Source organism: Watersipora subatra, chromosome 4, assembly GCF_963576615.1.
Source record: "Watersipora subatra chromosome 4, tzWatSuba1.1, whole genome shotgun sequence".
NCBI classification, from domain to species: domain Eukaryota; kingdom Metazoa; phylum Bryozoa; class Gymnolaemata; order Cheilostomatida; family Watersiporidae; genus Watersipora; species Watersipora subatra.
In genome coordinates, this window is record NC_088711.1 from 21,626,834 (window position 1) to 21,646,222 (window position 19,389).

General features: G+C 31.9%; 1 protein-coding gene across 1 annotated transcript in view; it reads left to right on the forward strand.

Annotated features, from left to right (window-relative positions):
* The first annotated feature begins 9,499 nt into the window (after positions 1-9,499).
* The window catches only part of LOC137393301 (alpha-1,6-mannosyl-glycoprotein 2-beta-N-acetylglucosaminyltransferase-like), a 43,729-nt gene continuing 33,839 nt past the window's right edge, over positions 9,500-19,389 (forward strand). The window contains exon 1 of the mRNA XM_068079788.1: positions 9,500-9,589. The gene's annotated coding sequence lies outside the window, so the exon portion shown is untranslated. The remainder of the gene's footprint in view (positions 9,590-19,389) is intronic.

Genomic DNA, 19,389 nt, shown 5'->3' on the forward strand with positions numbered 1-19,389 from the left:
TTTCAACTTGCTCTGATTTTATCATTGAACATTCTGCTCAGGTTTTATGCTTTTGTTCACACATATACCATAAAACCTCTAATTGAACGCCACCTCCAATTGACCACCACCCTGAGAGAAGGGTTGAAAAATACACCACCACTCTCCATTTGAAAACCATCTCCGTTTGACCGCCACTATGACATTATTTGATCTTTTCGAGCCCATAATATCAACTGATCAGTAGAAAAGTTTCCACAAAATCGTATTAATAATGAATCGTTTATATAAATATCAGCTACTTCTCTCATTGTCGAATTCCAAAGCTTTTCGCTTTTTCTTTATTAAAACTTTGAAAGCAACACTGTAGCAATAATCGATAACGGTCACAGGCTAGTAGCAGTTCTCTGTTTAACGCGGTCTATCTACTTCAAAGTAGAATACATTTATAAAAAAACGTCTTAAATTTACGATGGTGGATGAGTTTTCAAAGCAAAATAATTAGTTAATAGTTAATTAGAATTAGAAGTTAGTCAATAGAAATAATTAATGTCTCAGGCTAATAGTGGTTCCTTGTTTAACGGGGTCATGATACTTCGAAGTACATGTACATATGTAAAAATGGTTTAAATTTGTGATGGTAGATGGAAATTTGAAAGCAACGTCATAGAAATAATTATTGTCTCAGGCTAATAGTGGTTCCTTGTTTACCGCGGTACTTCGAAGGGCATGCATATAAAAACTGGTTAGCAAGTTTTGGACTAAAGGTTACGCAGGCAAACTTTTAGCAAGCAAACTTTTACCTGTTGCATTAGTGCTAAATGCAGCGTGTGACAGCTTTACTTTGCCAAAAAAATTGTTTGTACGCTAATATCGACTAGTTCAGCAGTGCAGAAAAAAAGTTGAGGCCAGAAAATATTGTGGAAGGCATTGGCCAAGTAAAAGATGTTAGTTCCATCGAAAGCAACAATCAGAACGCTGCTATCCAAGCAAACGATGGAAATATTTTTGTTTTAAAAACGTAAATTTTTGTTTTTGCATGTAATATAAGTATGGTTCGTTTATGTCACTTGCTTATGAATATATATTTGTATCATTTGATAGATTATTGTTGTATAACTTAAAATATGCAAATTTATAGCATCTTATTTAATAGCACCTTTGCGGCTATGTTAACACAGCTTACAATGGATCGATGCTCATAACTCCACTTCTATTACACACAAAAAGCTAGTTATGGCTGCAAACTGCAACAAACATATCAGTGAGTGTAATGAGCTTTTATTCAACAATATTAAATAAAGATATAAAATTAAAATATGTGTTCAATTTTAGAATGAAATAAAATTTGAAAATCTCAACAAATTGCAAAGAAAGACGCAGGCTATAATATCACCGTAGGTCAATTGCAAGCAATAGATATCAATTAGTAAAGATATTTTTCAGTTCCTCGATGTACATTTATTAGGAGATCTTTGAAAAGTTAGAGGTAAGTTAGCAGATTTATTGCATTCAAAGTGTTTAATATCGGTCCACTGGAAAAAGAAGGCAAAATATAGGTGACATTTGCTTCGTCTGTAATAGGGCTAAATTTATCTTCCGAAAATTCTGACAAGCCATTTGAAAAATGGACCGTCAGCCTCTATTTGAACACCGTTTTCAATTGACCACCATCATAGAGGAGAGGTTGAAAACAGAGTGCCATGGCGCTCAATTAAAGGTTTTACGATATATATACCCGGCGTTGCTCGGGTAATAAAAAAGTCTTTGAACAGAAAATTTATTAGTATTTTACATATAACAACATTTGCCATTTTAACTTTCAAACTACATATCATGAGAAAGGTGTTTTGTGTAATTGAAATAAATTAGGAGAGAAAATAAAAACAACTGTAAAGGTTTTCAAACTTTTTCAAACAACTTTTAAACTTAAAATCATGACAAAAATGTTTTGTGCAGATCAAATAAATTAAAAAAAATAGAACGACTACAAAAGGGTTTAGATATAAACGTAAAATAATTAGCAAGTAATAGTTAAATTAGGTCTGTTTTGCTACGATAACAGTAAGAGATGATTCGGTAATGATACAATTAATACGAACTGATAATACAAAATAAAAATTCTGAATATGTTTAATGGTAACAATTCTTGCATCAAAGTGTGTGTACAAAAAAGTTACTGTTCCACCACCAGCTATCCATTAAAACTCTGAATATGACAATACTGGTACCTCTCGATACTGGTACAAATGTAAAAATGAGATATTGTAATTTCTTTGTCTGACCGAACGGTGAGAGAATGTAGAGGCCATTGCTCTTCAAGATAATACAATTGTCCGGTTGAAACCTATTGACCTTGACCACGATTTGGACCTTACAAAAAGCTAGAAATGGAAGTTCACGAAAACACAAAAAAACATCGTGTTTCCTAGAGTTAATAGAATTTAATCGCCAAATTTAATTTTGAAAGAATCTATTGTTGATATCGTTTTGCCGAAAACAAATTAGCCCTAGTACGGCGAGGATGGAAAAGCATTGCGTGTCATTGAGCTAAAAAAGTTCATAGAGCTTCAATTAAAACGTCATTATGGTGTGAAAACTGAAAAGTGTGGATACCTCATGTAGTGAGAATTGGCCATTTTAAGAGCTTTTGTGGTCTCAGGGTTAAAACGCTAGATTATGAGTTCAAATCTCGCAAAATGTGGAATTTTAATTTCAAAGTTTTAATAGCTACTAGCTAGAGCTGGTCATACCGAAAACAGATGACAAACTTTGAGAAATGCATAGATAGATGATAGAAAATAAGGTTTATATCTTATATAAGATATATCTTATATATTTTATGTCAGAGATATAAGATATATAAGCATAAAATGAAAATATGTGTATGTATATGTATATATGTATAAATGTATAAATGTATAAATGTATAAATGTATAAATGTATAAATGTATAAATGTATAAATGTATAAATGTATAAATGTATAAATGTATAAATGTATAAATGTATAAATGTATAAATGTATAAATGTATAAATGTATAAATGTATAAATGTATAAATGTATAAATGTATAAATGTATAAATGTATAAATGTATAAATGTATAAATGTATAAATGTATAAATGTATAAATGTATAAATGTATAAATGTATAAATGTATAAATGTATAAATGTATAAATGTATAAATGTATAAATGTATAAATGTATAAATGTATAAATGTATAAATGTATAAATGTATAAATGTATAAATGTATAAATGTATAAATGTATAAATGTATAAATGTATAAATGTATAAATGTATAAATGTATAAATGTATAAATGTATAAATGTATAAATGTATAAATGTATAAATGTATAAATGTATAAATGTATAAATGTATAAATGTATAAATGTATAAATGTATAAATGTATAAATGTATAAATGTATAAATGTATAAATGTATAAATGTATAAATGTATAAATGTATAAATGTATAAATGTATAAATGTATAAATGTATAAATGTATAAATGTATAAATGTATAAATGTATAAATGTATAAATGTATAAATGTATAAATGTATAAATGTATAAATGTATAAATGTATAAATGTATAAATGTATAAATGTATAAATGTATAAATGTATAAATGTATAAATGTATAAATGTATAAATGTATAAATGTATAAATGTATAAATGTATAAATGTATAAATGTATAAATGTATAAATGTATAAATGTATAAATGTATAAATGTATAAATGTATAAATGTATAAATGTATAAATGTATAAATGTATAAATGTATAAATGTATAAATGTATAAATGTATAAATGTATAAATGTATAAATGTATAAATGTATAAATGTATAAATGTATAAATGTATAAATGTATAAATGTATAAATGTATAAATGTATAAATGTATAAATGTATAAATGTATAAATGTATAAATGTATAAATGTATAAATGTATAAATGTATAAATGTATAAATGTATAAATGTATAAATGTATAAATGTATAAATGTATAAATGTATAAATGTATAAATGTATAAATGTATAAATGTATAAATGTATAAATGTATAAATGTATAAATGTATAAATGTATAAATGTATAAATGTATAAATGTATAAATGTATAAATGTATAAATGTATAAATGTATAAATGTATAAATGTATAAATGTATAAATGTATAAATGTATAAATGTATAAATGTATAAATGTATAAATGTATAAATGTATAAATGTATAAATGTATAAATGTATAAATGTATAAATGTATAAATGTATAAATGTATAAATGTATAAATGTATAAATGTATAAATGTATAAATGTATAAATGTATAAATGTATAAATGTATAAATGTATAAATGTATAAATGTATAAATGTATAAATGTATAAATGTATAAATGTATAAATGTATAAATGTATAAATGTATAAATGTATAAATGTATAAATGTATAAATGTATAAATGTATAAATGTATAAATGTATAAATGTATAAATGTATAAATGTATAAATGTATAAATGTATAAATGTATAAATGTATAAATGTATAAATGTATAAATGTATAAATGTATAAATGTATAAATGTATAAATGTATAAATGTATAAATGTATAAATGTATAAATGTATAAATGTATAAATGTATAAATGTATAAATGTATAAATGTATAAATGTATAAATGTATAAATGTATAAATGTATAAATGTATAAATGTATAAATGTATAAATGTATAAATGTATAAATGTATAAATGTATAAATGTATAAATGTATAAATGTATAAATGTATAAATGTATAAATGTATAAATGTATAAATGTATAAATGTATAAATGTATAAATGTATAAATGTATAAATGTATAAATGTATAAATGTATAAATGTATAAATGTATAAATGTATAAATGTATAAATGTATAAATGTATAAATGTATAAATGTATAAATGTATAAATGTATAAATGTATAAATGTATAAATGTATAAATGTATAAATGTATAAATGTATAAATGTATAAATGTATAAATGTATAAATGTATAAATGTATAAATGTATAAATGTATAAATGTATAAATGTATAAATGTATAAATGTATAAATGTATAAATGTATAAATGTATAAATGTATAAATGTATAAATGTATAAATGTATAAATGTATAAATGTATAAATGTATAAATGTATAAATGTATAAATGTATAAATGTATAAATATATATATATATACAGTATGAATTTTAAAGTTTGAAATCTGGTTGAAGTTGATGGAAGTTGACAAGAAGTTGGTGGAAGCCTGTAGTACATGTATGTCTAAAATATAGTATTGTCTGCATTAGCAATTAGAGAAGAGGTAAATAAAGGTTGATCAGACAGCAACAGTAAATCGTTGAAAAAAATCAAGAGTAGTGTATGGTTTAGAATTGATTCTTGTCTACACCAATGTAAAGGAAACTGCCGGTTCCTTTTGCTGCTCCACAAGAATCAAAACTAATGAATGCAAGGCACTAAGGCATATTTTGTAAATATATATAAATACATGTGATCATTTTACTACAGAACAACATGCTCGAGACTGCCAGTGATCTCCGCTCTCATCGTTCTCCCTGCTTTCTCATATACACATGGTTTCTAGCTGGTTCCACCCATCAGTCTTTTCAGTCCTTCAGTGGTCTTGGCCATCTTCTCTCTGTCTGTCAAGTCAACTTCTTGTCAGCCAGATCTTCTGCTGTACCGAGACTTGGCCTGGCAGTTGCGTCAGCCATGCGGTCGAGTAGGCAGCGGGTGCTCTACCATTCCACCGATATCGATGAGCTGACTGACTCTTTAACTTTACTCCATCTATCTCAACATATTGCTTTCTATGAGATAAAAAATATCATTATACACTCACTCATGAAAAGAATCCAAATTTTTTATACTTTCTTCAGACAGTATGAGACCTGACATCTAGTATAGACAGTCACCGAAATTTTCACCCAAAAAGTTTTTCTGCTAAGCGAAAAACATTAAATTTATGATCATCCAACCAAAAATACTCTGACCTCTTCAAGTTGACATGCTTAAACTACCTATGTTGAGGCACATGAGAAATCATTACCATTAGCAGCTCTCATGAAATAATACCTTCAAAAATACATTTAAGATGAATGGTAAAAAGGGCACGATGCGATACCGTTAGTAATAATTATGCGTTTTCCTTTGTTATCAAATAATGGCCTTGCCCTAAATGGGAACAAAAGTTGTCAAATGGTGAACCTGCTCAGGGCTGACCTAGTCCTCAATACATGTAGGTCCTTGCCTGTCTCGTTCCTTTGTCACCGGAGAAGAAAGTCAAGTTAGCTAGAGAAAGTGTTAGTGTGCTGACAAGTGCACAGCTGTTGGTTTCATGCGCTTCTTTCTGCGCTTTGTAGGTACCACATTTACGTTCCTAAGTTGTGCAGTACATACGGTGTCGCTTTTTCTCGCTTTGTGTGGCAAGACTTTGTGTGGCATCTCTTCATTTCACAGTTGAAGCATCTGTGTGCTTGTGCTTGTAGAAGGCATACAAGTAGGTGAAGGACTGCGAGCAGATGTGGTGAGTAACTACCATGACGAAAAATGAAAAATCACATTAACAGAGCTTACCCACCTTTACGGGTAACCGTAGGCAGTGTAGCGTTATTAAGAAGTTGAATTTGGTTCTCTGTAAGAAAGTTTTATAGCACTATCAAGTGTTCCTCATTGCAAAAGAATACAATTGAGTCTTCATTGGAAGCAGATGAACAGGAGAGCTTACTATGTGATCATCAGACTCACACATGTCCATAAGAAAAGAAAAATGAAAATAATGAAGAACACTGAAAATCTAAAAACAGGGATTTTTGCTTTGAGGTCATTTTTGTTTGTTAAAATGATTGAGATACCAAAGATAGCACAGAACTAGTCTAAGTGATAAAAACCTGTTTAGTCTTGTTTTAAAACAGGAAGTAGCATTTACTAGTTTGTCAACTTTTTTAAAGGTTACAGAAAGTCTGGCCATGCAAAGTCTGCAAAACTGAGAAGTTTGCACATTAGTTAAAAAAATCACTTCCATCAGAGGTGAACATTTTCAACCGCATCTTAAGTCTACAATAGTATGAAAAGCCTCAATTTCCCTCAAGGGTGGTCATTTTGGAATCAGGACTATTAATGAGCAAAAAGTTTATAAAAACAAGTTAGAGACATCACCATTTTTTTTAACTTTAAGTATAATGGTCTCCCTACTGCTCTCTGGTTTAAAATAAAAAGAAACTGCATGCTTGTATAAAACGAGTTTTTTAGCCAGTTTGTTGGGTCAGACCGAGATAGTCTATCGAAACTGTGATCCTTGAGTTCTGAGTTGGTATTACCAAAATGTTAGGCAATTTTTCTAATCAATTCTTTTAACAATTTTTTTTGAATGTGCACTATACTCACGAAGTGAGCCAAACTTTAGATAAAACTGCCCAAGCTTTTTTAAAACGCAATATAGATATGAACGCTCACTCTAGCTTTTATTAAAACCTTTACTCAAAACTATCGATCTGCCAAGTCATTCTGTTAATGCATTAATGCACCATAAATAATTTTTCGTGCCGCTTAGCTAACATACACTATATACATATATATATATATTTCTTCAAGTTTGTCGTCTGTGTATTCATGTCTGTGCATGTCCAGCTATAGCTATTAAAATCATGTAATAAATAATCCGTACTGCAGAAGATTTGACCTCGGACCCTCCCATTCACCAGTCCAACGCCTTATCAATTCAGCCACACAAACTTAGTACATATTCTCAGCGATATGTCGCTCGCTATATATGTCGCTTTATCGCTCTCCATTACAACGCAGCGTGATGGCGTAATGTCATGGAGAGGGGTAGCTTTTAGTCAGCTTACTCAAATTATCCATTGGCAATGTGCCAGGCTAATAGCAAGTGGCAGGCAACTACATTACCTCTCATTGTTTATAAGCTGACTTTTAACAACCGCCCAATGCCAGGTAGCACAGCGAGTGCATATATATACATGCATATACATGTATATATATGCATGCACATACCACGAATACCACCAACAACACCAGGAGAGGTAATTCCACCAGCCATTTAACACAAGTCACCTGACGAGTGCAGAAGCACGCAACAGACCTGTCATGACCCTAGAGAAAAACACCAATCTAGAAGAAAGATAAGTAGCATTAACCTACTCCAACACTCTAGTTATTTATAACACTTCACAGTTTTTAGAGCGTAGAGTGCTGTTAGCAGTAGGCCTGACTAATTTTCTATTATACATGTATATACAAAATGTATATACATGTATATTTATTTATATTCATTGATATAAATTGTAGCTAAATTACTTTTCATCTGTTTAGTTTTTGCCTCTGCCCCACGCAACAGGATGCTACTTTAAATATTGTTGTGGAAGTCAGTGCTGACTAGCCACTTGCAAGTGGGTTCTGCGTACAAGTTGTCTTACAACGAATAAGTAATAGCTCTCATGCACAACTGTAATTGTTGCAAGCAAGGTATCTGGTGAATAATGGCTCTTTATTTTCACAAGCTCTATAAGCAAGGAAAGATTAGATACAATTTGATATATTAGATACAATTAGATCAATTAACTGCAATCAAGCGTAATGCTAAAATGAGTTACAAATAATAAATACTCAAACAGTTACACTAGTAAATGAAAGAATGTTAAGATGTGTATGTATACACAAAGTTGCACAAAGGTAGGTTAATGTTACCACGCTGTTCTTAATGACGATTAAGAATGTAATTCTCAGTCTTTAGTTTTGTCGTTCGTAGTCTGTATCACTTGCTCTGTGGTCTTGGTTTTCCCCGTTAACACTGAGCACCTTTGCTTATATAGCTTATATAGCTTATGGGCTGAGTGTTAATCTATGGTCTTTCCACGCAAGCTGGCTTTTAAATTACAGAGCTAACCTGAGAATAGCGGAGCATCTATAGTAATTATAGTAGCTCAGCTTAGTAAATCAGGCCAGACTGTGTGATTTACTAAACTGAGCTACTATAGTAGCTCAGCTTAGTAAATCCATCACAATATACATATCTTATATAACCTGCATCAAGCCATGCTCACTATTCAGATTACTGCTGATAACTAAAAAAATCTAAAGTTGTTAAAAGTTTTAACCAGTTTCTTTGGTTCATGCAATGATGGCCAATGATATCCAGCCCCCACAAATGGGGGGCTATATATCATTGTACGTCATTGAAATAAAGAGATTGCTTTTTTTAGCTTTTAGGAGCTTGTAATCATATTTCTACATATTTTGCACATACAATACAGCAAAGTACCAATGTAAGACGTGGTAAACCTTTTGATACCAAATAACTGTAATGTGAATTTTCTTGCAAGTAAAGGTTTAATAATGGGAGTTGCGTTCTATATTTAACGGAAGTGTTGTCTAAAAATGTTGTCTTCCACTGGCAACGAAACCGTCTCGATGAGCGCACGACCGTATGGTAACAAGCGCGTATAGTTGCGGGCAAGGTCAAGATTGTAACACTTCGCCTCTAAAAGTAAGCCCAACCTACCAAACTCCGATATCGAGCTGATTTTATGAATGTGGATATTGTAAGTAAGCCCTTTGCGTTTTAATAAGATATATTTTTGATAAATACTTACATTGTACAGGGCGCTAAAATTTCGTTTTATGAATTGAATCTGGTTACCATTTTTTAGTATTAAAGAATGGGTGTTGAACAAAAAGTACAGCTTTGCCTTTCTCTCGCCAACAAATTTCCTGGTCGAGTGTTTCTTGGTTAAGGGAAATCCTGGTTGACATTGTATACAATCGGTTACAAATTAATTGATAAGCCTAATAGCTTTATGTTGGCGATTTAACCGAAAAGAACCTTTATATTAGGTGGACCCGAATGGATCGCAAACAGCAATTGGCATTTCGAAAATTATACACCCCATCGGCAAATGCTGCATTGAAAACAATCGTGCGTGGATGTTCGAGTTTATAGGTCAATTGTTCATGTTTTCAAAGCAGATACTTACGCTTAATGGTTTGATAAATAAACGTAAATGGTGTGATTTGCTATGCTTTGACCAGAGGTTTTGTCTTGTTCTCTGTTTACCTTTTTATTTCTAATTTCGGTTTTGTATTCTGCGTCGTTTATTGATTCATATTTTGTGTGTGGACTGTTTGGGCAATGATATACAGCCTGGGGGGGGCTGTATATCATTGGTAGAACATGTTGCTATAGAATAAGACAATTTACATACAATATATTTTTTATATAAACAATCTGTTGCAGAACTGTCAAACCTGTAGCGGTTTAATACTTCAAGTAAATACAGGAAGATTATAATTTTATGAGTATGTGCTTTAATTGATCGATTTTTATTTTCTATTATTGCTTAAACAGCTCCAAGTTTGATGCTTGTTTTGTAGATTAATTGCTCATGAGTTTAATACGAATGTTAAAAAGTGTTTTAACATAGTATTTAGACAGCCTTTGCTGTCTAAATAATATGCTAAAATTAATCTACAAAACAAGCATCAAACTTGGAGCTGTTTAAGCAATAATAGAAAATAAAAATCGATCAATTAAAGCACTTACTCATAAAATTATACACTTCCTGTATTTACTTGAAGTATTAAACCGCTACAGGTTTGACAGTTCTGCAACAGTTCTGCAAAATATTTTTATTGTCTACATCCAGGTTGATGTTGAACCTGCTCACATGTGGTAAAAACAGCAACACTTTGAAAATTGCTGTTAGTGAGTAAAATTTTTAGTGTTGCTGTTTTTACCACATGTGGGCAGGTTCAACATCAACCTGGATGTAGACAATAAAGATATTTTGCATTTGCTATAAAATTAATAAAAAGTAATCGAGGCAGTATGAACTGGCTCTGGATTTGAAAAAAACATGAATTTCTCTACAAAATGATAACATTTTGTGATATGTTACTAATTTTCACTTCATCATAATTGGATGAATGGAATGTCTAGAATCTCTGATTGGTGTAGCAGAATTGTAGACACCCTCTCTGATCAGCAGACCATTGGTTGGGATTAGTAGATACTGATCTTACTTTGTCTGTTCAAAACCACTCTTATGTAATTTACTAATCATGGAAGACTTTCAGCTAGCAAATAAAATTATGATTAACTGGATATGCTAGCTTTTCTAAACTTTAACCATTTTGGCTTCGGGTGGTTTACTACTTCTGTGTGTTTCACAAATAGTGGCCTAGCATCTTATTGTGTACCATTTTAGCCATTCTTAGTGACACTGCAGGTGATTGGAAACATGACTATCTCTGTTTTAAAATTTTAGCAGCAATTTAACAGTTGATTTCATAGTAAGTATTCATTTCATTACGTAATGCGTATTCAATGTATTACCTATATGGAATTCTGTCATTGTCTTCTCCATTGTATTTGAAATGAACTTGATGCATAGAAAAATCAGTTTTCTTTAAAACGAGTGATTTTGAGTGCATTCATTGCTACAATAACCATGTGGAAATATTAAAAATTGGAAAAAAATCAAGACGCTAATTGAATACACCTATTAGAATAGATTATAGAACTAAATTTTTGAAGATTTCTAAAAGATCAGAACAAATAACACAGCATTCATACGTCATACAAACCATGTTATATGTCTTCTAAGCCATAAGAGTGACAGTATTTCATTAGACTAGCTCCTTTTTTATTGTATAGAATGCGCAGTTCATGGTAAAGTAAAGTGGGGCTCACAAGCTCCATTCATCAAGTGCTCAATCCACAGTTAACTAATATGGGTTTTGACTACGTGTGAATGATTTTTAAAGCATTTTTAGTAATAATGGTTTGACTACAATTAAAAAGATGGCCATTGTTTCCTAGTTTGGAAAAGACGAGTTGATGCGGGTTACTAGGATTTAGGTAATAGTTTTACTAGCGTGCATAAAAACGTGCACCTTAAAAGATGTCTACGATGGAAAGCTGATAGCCAATAGATGCCCAATGAGGTTGACATTAGTGTATTTGTTGTCAGGCTATGATAATTACATTTAAAATATATTCCTATATTTCATGGCACTTGATATTTTTCACCCTTCACAATTCATAATGACCTTGCAACTTTCACTGGTCAGTTCGCTGAGTTCCCTTCATCATCGAATAGCTATTAACGTAATGGTACAAATAGGTACAAGTAGCGTAATGGTACAAATAGGTACAAGTAACGTAATGGTACAAATAGGTACAAGTAACGCAATGGTACAAATAGGTACAAGTAACGTAATGGTACAAATAGGTACAAGTAGCGTAATGGTACAAATAGGTACAAGTAACGTAATGGTACAAATAGGTGCAAGTAACGCGATGGTACAAATAGGTACAAGTAACGTAATGGTACAATTAGGTACAAGTAACGTAATGGTACAAATGGGTACAAGTAACGTAATGGTACAAATAGGTACAAGTAACGTAATGGTACAAATAGGTACAAGTAGCGTAATGGTACAAATAGGTACAAGTAACGTAATGGTACAAATAGGTACAAGTAGCGTAATGGTACAAATATGTACAAGTAACGCAATGGTACAAATAGGTACAAGTAGCGTAATGGTACAAATAGGTACAAGTAATGTAATGGTACAAATAGGTGCAAGTAATGCAATGGTACAAATAGGTACAAGTAACGCAATGGTACAAATAGGCACAAGTAACGTAATGGTACAAATAGGTACAGGTAGCGCAATGGTACAAATAGGTACAAATAACGTAATGGTACAAATAGGTACAAGTAGCGTAATGGTACAAATAGGTACAAGTAGCGTAATGGTACCAATAGGTACAAATAACGCAATGGTACAAATAGGTACAAGTAACGTAATGGTACAAATAGGTACAAGTAGCGTAATGGTACAAACAGATACAAATAATGTAATGGTACAAATAGGTACAAGTAGCGTAATGGTACAAATAGGTACAAATAACGCAATGGTACAAATAGGTACAAATAACGTAATGGTACAAATAGGTACAAGTAACGTAATGGTACAAATAGGTACAAGTAGCGTAATGGTACAAATAGGTACAAGTAACGCAATGGTACAAATAAGTACAAGTAGCGTAATGGTACAAATAGGTACAAGTAACGTAATGGTACAAATAGGTACAAGTAGCGTAATGGTACAAATATGTACAAGTAACGCAATGGTACAAATAGGTACAAGTAACGCAATGGTACAAATAGGTACAAGTAACGTAATGGTACAAATAGGTACAAGTAGCGTAATGGTACAAATAGGTACAAGTAATGCAATGGTACAAATAGGTACAAGTAGCGTAATAGTACAAATAGGTACAAGTAATGCAATGGTACACTCTTGAGTACAAATAAACTCCAGCGTATAAGCACCTCATTGTTTGAACTCTTCAACACTTGACTTTAACTATATATTTGTTTTGACATGTGGTGTGAAATTTCTTAAAACAATGCGATATAGTTTGGTTCTGCGTCACTCGAATAATCTTAAACAATGCTTCACACCTTCCCTTTATAGTTTTAAAATAGTGAATTCTAAGAAAATTAGGGTGAGTGGTATTAATGATTAGAAGGAAGGAGGTAATGAGTTTTTAAAATTAAGCAACAAATATGAGAAAAACCTTAAATCAACTCATGGAAATATCTTCAAAGTTGTCAAGTAGTTGTCTTGAGAAAGAAAGGGAAAGCAACTTTAAAAAAAACTTAAAATGAGTAAGAGTGAGGGGCTCTCCATAATAATTCAAAACAAATTAAAAAAATTTAGTTACAGATAAAAACTATAAATTATATGAATAGTTTATGTTAGTTTAAAGTTTACACAGTACAAGTTAGACTAGTTTCGTATCTCTGTTGCAACCTCTACCTGTGTACTGTCTATACCCTGCGTCGCTATGACTACACCTCAATTTGCATGTCTAATGTAAAGGCATTGTGACAAGAAATTTTTTTCGACTATTTTACGCTTGTAGAGTGAATTATATGAAATCACAAATACTCTTATGGGAAAATTTGCTTCAGCATATGTCGCAAATGTTGGAATGGATTAATTTTGCATTTCAAGTTCTTAACTGTACAGCTGTTGCAGTACTTGATAAATGCTTGAAAGGCCTCTGTGCTTCAATTATGCTTTCTGATACTGCTAAACTCTCTCATTATGGCAAGTAAATTGAAGATTTTATATAACATTTTATTGTTTTCTACAATGATTGCCTCATCACAAAACATTGTTGGTTTTTACTCGGTCATCTAAGGTACCTGTGTTCAACCATCATTCCGTGCTTCAAAGATGAAATTTAAAGGTAAATTAAATTAATTTAAATTAATGCTTTACAAATATTTTCTAGCAGGTTGTCTACAATTTTTAAATACAATTAAGGAAGAATGTATTTCTCAAAGTCTGTCTGTCATTCCGGCTATAGCTATTAAAATCTTCATATTAAAAGGCTAATATTGAAATTTCACTATTGATGGATTTGAACTCATGACGAAAGCATCGACAAGTTTCTTATCCGGACACTCTACCACTGAGCTAGAACAGCATATTGATCAAAGATGTTTTCATATTGTATACCGCATACCCCATGCGCATGCTAATTATTTTAGCATTGCGCCCACGTGTTATGATGCCTCTGTTAAGATATATTTTGGGACCTAAGTTTAGGCAACACGATGCTTCTTCGTTTTTTTCGTGAGGGCTAATTTATTCTGCCCTACGATATCGACAATAATTTATGTCGAACTTGAAATCTGGCGATTTGTTTACTGATTACATACAGTGAAACCTCGGTTCTCGAATGCTTCGGTTTTTGACCAAGGATTTGGAGATTTATTCGTCTCAGATCTCGAACTTAAATTCGGTTTTTGACCAAGCCGGAGCATGTGCATTGGAATTGGAACAGCTCCGGAAACAGCATGGAAACATTCGTTAACAAACGGAACAGCAATTTACGCTTCATAAATTCTTTGCAAAAAGGGAGGAACCATCTGGGACAAAAAGATTTACTGAATAGATTTGCTAGAGAGATAACCCCTCCAGTCGAGTTTGTTTTGGAGGAGGATTCTTCTTCAAAGATGTGAAGTAAACTTGCCATTGCTGTTTATATTTTCTTTTTCCTACAACTTTTTATGTAACTGATCTGTTGCATTTTTTGCTGTTTCATTATCAGTTTCTGCAATTTTTAGTATTGTATCTTAACCTTTAATGTTTTTGATGTTTTAAGAGCAAAACATACAAAATGTTTACTTTTTTTCATCACAAATAGGAAATCGTTTATTAAAATTAAACATGATCTATATCTACCAGTTTTTATTTATAGTATGCAGTGTAAAGTACAGTTTATAGTGTAAAATGTTGTAAAAATACTTTACCGAAGTTGTTTTTCTGCCTAGGAACAGATTAAAGTTTACATACATCTATTCTAATGGGAAAAATTGTTTCGGATCTCGAACAACTAGGTTTTTGAACAATCTTCTGGAATGGATTATGTGCGAAAACCGAGGTTCTACTTTACGTTATTAAAAGATATACATCGCTGAAAGTTATGAAATTTTAAATTTAAAGTGGTTTGAAAACCTTTACAGTTGTTTTATTTATTTTTAATTTAGTTGTACTGCACAAAACTTTCCTCATGATGTAAAGTTTGAAAGTTACGGTTGTTTGACAAAGTTTGAAAACCTTTACAGTTTTTATTTTCTCTCTTAATTTGTTTCAACTACACAAAACACTTTTCTCATGATATGTAGTTTGAAAGTTAGAGTGGCAAATGTCGTTATATGTTAAATACAAATTACTTTTCTGTCTAAAGACTTTTTATTACCCGTGCAACGCCGGGTAGCATAGCTAGTCATTTATAAATGCCAGCTGACTGTTCTGATGAAAGTAAAATAGGCTCTTAAACTACGTAGTTACAACTGAACACATTCTACATGATGTTAACATACCGTAAAACCTCTAATTGAACGCCATGGCGCTCCATTTTTCAACGTCTTTATGGTGGCGGTCAATTGGAGGCGGTGTTCAAATAAAGGCTGTCGGTCTATTTTTCAAATGGTTCGCCAGAGTTTTTGACAGATGTAGCCTATATCTTGCTCTCTTTTTTCGGTGGACCGATATTAAACCTTTTGAATGCAATCAATCTGCTAACTTACCTCTAACTTGTCAAAGATCTCTTAATAAATGTGTATCGAGAAACTGGAGAACTGTCTCTACCAGTTGATATCTATCGCTTGCAATTGACCTGCGATGATATTATAGCCTGTGTCCTTCTTTGCAATTTGTTGGAATATTCAAATTTAATTTCGTTTTAAATTTGAAGACTTGTTTTTATTTTATAGATCTGTATTTAACATCGTTGAATAAAATATTATTGCACTCACTGATATGTTTGCTACAGTTTGCAGCCGAAACTAGCTTTTTGTGTGCAATAGAAGTGGAGTTATGACCATCAATTTATGGTAAGCCGTGTTAAGATAGCCGCAAAGGTGCTATTAAACAACATTCCATAAATCCGCATATTTATAAGTTATACAACAATAATCTATCAAATGATACAAATATATATATTCATGAGAAAGTGACATAAACTGACCATTCTTATATTAGCAGAAACAAAAGTTAACATTTTTAAAACAAAAATATTTCCATCGTTTGCTCAGATGTCTGCGTTCTGATTGCTGCTTATGATGGAATGAAAATCTTCTCATTGTCCAATACCTTCCACAATATCTTTTGGCCTCAACTTTCCTTTTGCACAGCTGAACTAGTCGATATTAGCGTCCAAACAATTTTTTAGCAGAGCATAACTTTCACACTGCATTTAACAATAATGCAACGCATAAAAGTAAAAGTTTGCTTAGTAAATGTAACCTTTGGTCCACAACTTGCGAATCGTTTTTTATACGCATGTCCTTTGAAGTATCAGGACCACATTAAACAAAAAACTACTATTAGCCTGAGACAGTAGTTATTTCTATGACGTTGCTTTCAAAGTTACGTCTACCATCGTACATTTGAACTGTTTTTATATATGTACATGTACTTCGAAGTATCAGGACCGCATTAAACAAGGAACCACTATTAGCCTGAGACAGTAATTATTTCTATAGCATTGCTTTGAAAGTTCATCTACCATCGTAAATTTAAGCCGTTTTTTATAAATGTAGGCTACTTCGAAATAGAAAAACCGCGTTAAACAGAGAACTACTACTAGCCCAAGTCCGTTATTGATTATTGCTATGGTGTTGCTTTCAAAGTTGTAATGAGAAAAACGAAAAGCTTTTGGAATTGTACAACGAGAGAATTAACTGATATTGATATGAACGATTCATTATTAATGCGATTTTGTAGACACTTTTCTACTGATCAGTTGATATTATGGGCTCGAAAAGATAGAATAATGTTCAAGTGGTGGTCAAATGGGTGTAGTGTTCAGTTGGAGATTGACGTTCAATTAGAGGTTTTATGGTATTTTAGTAATTTTCCACTTTTGATTTACAATGACAGCCATTTCTTTTTTAGGTTATCCTTATTTAACAGTTTGGTAGTAATTGATTGTTTTAGGATTTTGGTTATTTTAAATGTATACTAGCACCTTTGCAGCCTAGTGTGTGAGGGATTGTCAGGTGTAATAACTATATGCACAATTATTCCGATATTCCAATGGGCATTCGATTGAAGCGGTTGTTAGAGTGTCGGTCTCTCAAGCTGAATGTCATGAGTTGGAATCTCGTACTGTGCAATGTTTTTTCTCAACCTCTGACAGTGGCTTTGCACGTATGGACATAGCTGTTATCATAATAAGTATGCATTAATAAGTATGCGTAATAAGTTCATGCATTAATAACTTTTAGTTCATTGCGCCGTAAGAGTTTATGATGTGTAATAAGTATATCCACAATTATTCCGCGAAACAGCAAGGTAATTGAGTGGCGCAGATGGTAGCATGCTTGGCCGGAAAGCCAAATATCCTGGTTTGATTTTCATGCATTTTTTTCTCTTAACGCTCTCAACATGGCTTCGAACAAACAGACACGGCTCTTATTATAGTAAAGATTCTGTTAGTCTACATACTGACAGATAATCACCCAACTAGAATTCGGTTAAAGAAAAATAGTTACAAAATATGCTTTGGAATACAAACTGGATATTACTTGTGACAGTTGAGAGATTATCTAAGATCGCTGCATCCATCTATCGAAAATTCTTTCATAAGAAAACATACGATTCTTCAAAGGATCCAATGCTCATAGTTTTTTGTGTTTCCATGTTGTGAAGATGCCATGCGGAACCGATCTTAGAGGAATTAACATGTGGTGTATGTGTAACACCTTTCGGTGAAATACCTACTTCATAAAAATGACACATTTCCTGCCTCGGTTCTCAAGTTAGGAATACCACTGTTTAGGCTAACACTATAGCTCGTCAAGCTATATAACATATCTAACACGTCAGCTAGCCATGAGGATAGTGTTTAAGTTTTACTAACTCTTGCCCAACGGATCACTTTGTTTACAATATCTGATAAGTTTTGTTTGTTGTGTAACTGTCAAACTGGTTTTGAAAAGCCCACTTCCTTGCGATAACTTAAATAATCTTATTTTATCGCACAGGAATGAACGTTGCATCAATAATTCCTTAGACAAATAGCCAAAAGACTGATAGATGACAAGGAAAATGTTGCTTAAGCATATGTTGGTTTGTATGCTCTTTTTTGGTTATAAAACATAACAAAAGTTATTTTCGTTTGTCTCACTTAACTGCTCTAAACACTTTAATGAGGTGGTTTGTAGTTGGGTTGTTGCTTCATGGAAGAATTATTCTTATCTTGGGTATAGCTTGTTTTAGCGTATACCTTTTCCTTGCTGCGTACTTATCTTAAGCTGGCAAATAGCTTATTATTGATCATCGTCTAAAACTAAATGCTGTGCCTGCTGAGAGTCTGACATTCATGCAGGCGGTTTAATTCATGTTTGGGTGAAAATATCTACTTGCTCAAGTTGAAAAGTATAGTATCATTACTACTTACAACAAACTGTCACCTAGTCTACACAAACCCTCGGCTTTCAGACTGTTTATAAATATCACATTACGTGCAGCTCAATAAAAGGCCAGTCTAGTCCTACGTTCTAGTCATGCCCATTGTAGCATTCGGTGATTGTGTTTTCTTATCAGACAATGCCACGTAAAAGGCCGTGAACATTCGACTTGAGTTAACTCGGCTTCTTATACATTCTGTAAGTGTCCTAAATACTTCCAGTCTTCAATCAACAGTCTCAAATCAACAGCTAGAGCTTTGCTGCCGATTCCTGAGGTGTATTCAAGTATCTTGAACCAACAACGATTTTGGATAGCAATTTATGAAAGAAGCCAGTAAGGT